The 3,493-nt window shown below is 38.0% G+C and overlaps 1 pseudogene; it reads left to right on the top strand.

Annotated features, from left to right (window-relative positions):
• Positions 1–343: 343 nt before the first annotated feature.
• LOC131010807 (cytochrome P450 76T24-like) lies at positions 344–3,110 on the top strand (annotated as a pseudogene).
• Positions 3,111–3,493: the final 383 nt, after the last annotated feature.

Here is a 3,493-nt window from a genome sequence, read left to right as displayed (position 1 = left end):
TTATCCTTCATTTTCACATGATAAATTTACAATGAAAGAGAACGCACCCTAAAATTTAAAGAAGCTCATGTGCGTTAGAGCTCACCTGAGCTTCTGTCTTTCAATACTACCTTGCACTCTTCATAATCTAATATTGCCGTTCGAATCATGATGATTTGGAAGAACATCCAAAATACAAACGCCAAAATCTCATCCAATAAAAAATCCCAATCATCGTTTTCTTACTACGTCGGACATCCAGTCACTTTCACCTTTGTCATAACAAAATTAATTTTTTTGTTGATTTGCCAAATAAAAATTAAACTTATATATGTGACACATACGACCACAAACTCACGCACCATAGACAATTAATGGATTTCCTCATAATTTTGCTTATACTACCGTTGATCCTCTACTCAATTTTCCTTCTCCCGAGACCAAATTACTGGTCTCGGAGAAGGTCGAGGCTCCCTCCCGGGCCCGTCCCATTACCGATCATAGGTAACATTTTGCACCTCGGCCAGAACCCCCACCGCAGCCTCGCAAAGCTCTCCCGAACGTACGGGCCCCTGATGCATCTAAAGCTCGGGAGCATCCACACAACCGTGGCATCCTCACCGGAGATGGCCCGGGAGATCCTACAGAAGCACGATCAAACATGCTCGAGTAGGACAGTGCCTCACGTGGCCCATGCACTGGGCCACCACGAGGCCTCCGTGGGCTGGCTCCCCGTGGGGAGCAAATGGCGCAAGCTGCGCAAAATCAGCCGAGAGCACATGTTCACAATGCACAAGCTCCAAGCGAGCGCAGCCCTCCGCCAAGATAAGCTGCGGCAACTGCAGGATTTCTTGGCGGAGAGCTGCTCGGAAGGCAGGGTGGTGAATTTCGAGGAGGTTGCGTTCGTGACGGCTCTCAATCTGATCTCAACAACAATGTTTTCTGTTGACTTTGCTCGGCTCGACTCGGATTCGTCTCATCAGGAGATGAAGGAGATCATCCAGGGGCAGAGGGGCTTATGAAGATTGGCGGAACTCCAAATATTGCTGATTTCTTCCCAGTTTTGAGATTCGTGGATCCACAAGGCATCAAGCGCAAAGCAGAGGATTACGTTGGGAAGTTGTTCCACAAGTTTGATGAAATCATTACTGAAAGGTTGCAAGAAAGGGAGAAATCTACTGATTCTCCGAGGAAAAAGGATCTGCTTCAAGTGCTCCTCGATCTGAATCAAGAAGACGATGCTTACTTGAGCTGCCATGACATCAAACACCTTCTTAGTGTGAGATTTCAATACGTAAATATCAATTTAATTATACGTGTTTTTGGTTCTTTCAAAATGTCTCACATTTTTTATTATGATACTTATTAGTACCAAATAAAGAATTTGAGATTTTTTGCCTCATATTTGCTGTCTCACTTCGTATCTCATTTTTTTTCTTTAATAATTTTAATTACCTTTTCTTAAATTTAAATTTCTTATAATTTAATTTAATTCACTAATCTGCTAATAATTTATTATTATTTTTTATATTTATTTTCAATGTTTGAATTAATAAGGTATTAATAGGGTTAATTAGTTAACTAAAAATTACAGTATAGTAATTTTTTGCTAGGGGAAAAATTAATCGATGCGTCCCAATTTTGAAAACGAGGTTAATTATTGAGACATTTTGAGAAAATATGAAAACTTTGCACGTATTAGTTGGAATGAGATTCAGTGTACCACACTTTATGTCTCACTTTGTGTCCAACTTTCAATTTTATTTATTTTTTGTTCAATTTCAACTTTGTATGCTTTGTTTTAATTTTGTGATTATTAATTAGGGTTTATTCCATCAATCTCAGGTATATAATTAGTTTTTATTATTTAATTTCAATTTTATTAGCTAATAATAGTTTGATAAATTCCAAGTCATACTATATACTTTTTAAAAAAATTAATTTTTTAAAATAAAAATTAATTATAATTTATTGTATTATAATAAATTTTATTTTTATAAAAAATATTTTCAAAATAATAGATATAAACATGGGACACAGTGAGTCAGTGACACACATAGAATTGTAGGACACTGGATCTCATCCCGTATTAGTTATGGTATAAGAGAGTGTTTAGTTTAAGTGGTGGATTAAATTGACAATACTTATAGAAGGCGTTTGATTTGAGTGATAAGGCATGATTAACACCTTAATTAAGTATTTGATTTGCATGATTGGCCCCGTGATTAATAATCGGACTCGCTTCTAATCATCTAATTGAGTGATTATTTATCACCCCAAAATTGGGTGGATTATTTAATCACCTATCCAATCCTATCAATCTTATCTATCTCATCCACCAAACCAAATGCCCCATAGAATTAAATATCCGAACGATTTAGTTGTAGATCAAACAATCTAAAAATTGTTGTGGTTATTTTATGTTATTATATATCTCTAGCTATCATATGAAGTAAATAAGCGTAATTCATGGCAGGACTTATTTGTGGCGGGAACAGACACTACCACAGACTCAGTGCAATGGGCGATGGCAGAATTAATACGGAATCCTGAGAAGTTGTCGAAAACCAAGAATGAGATAAGAAGCGTGATGGGAGATAGGACACAAGTTGAAGAAGACGACATCCCAAACCTACCATACCTAAATGCAGTGATCAAGGAGAGCTTCCGATTGCACCCGCCCGGCCCGTTTCTAATCCCTCACAAGGCGGAGGCTGAAGTGGAGATCGATGGCTACACGATACCAAGAGGCGCACGAATACTCGTGAACGTGTGGGCCATTGGAAGAGACTCCAGCATATGGCCCGATCCGGAGTCCTTTCAGCCCGAACGGTTTTTAGGCAGCGTGATAGACTACAAAGGGCAAGATTTCGGGCTTATTCCGTTCGGATCGGGCCGGAGAATCTGTCCCGGGCTTCCGCTGGCGCACTTGATGGTGCATCTCATGGTTGCGTCGATGATACATAAGTTTGATTGGGAAGCACAAGATGTGGACATGGATGATGTGTTCGGGCTTTCTCTTCACAAGGCCCGCCCTCTCAAGGCTTTCCCCATCATAAAAACTTAAATACTGCTGTTATCAATAATCTCATGTATGTGTGTATTTTGATTTTTATATTGTTATTAAATCGGGAGTACGATCTTTGCAATTGTCATGGATTTATTGGATTTATAAAACACTAATGAGATACAAATTCAAGATCATATAATAATTAAATGATGTTTTGATAAACCTATAATTTTGAAATCTGAACCCTTACGATCGTCTGATATATATGAAAAATAACGACTTCAATAATTAAATTGAAAGTCCAATGTCAGCTACATAGGCTGATTTTTTGAATAATTTGAATCTGAACACCTCAATAAATTATGCGAATAGCATTTTCATAGTACTCCCTCCGTCCCGGCTTTTGGTATTCAGTTGAGAATGACACGGGTTTTAATAAAGTGATTGATGTGTTGTGAGTGTAATAAGGGTCCCACATTTTATGTGAGAGTTAAAATAATTAAA

The sequence above is a fragment of the Salvia miltiorrhiza genome, chromosome 2, assembly GCF_028751815.1.
Source record: "Salvia miltiorrhiza cultivar Shanhuang (shh) chromosome 2, IMPLAD_Smil_shh, whole genome shotgun sequence".
NCBI lineage: Eukaryota > Viridiplantae > Streptophyta > Magnoliopsida > Lamiales > Lamiaceae > Salvia > Salvia miltiorrhiza.
This window is presented reverse-complemented; position numbering and strand designations above follow the sequence as displayed.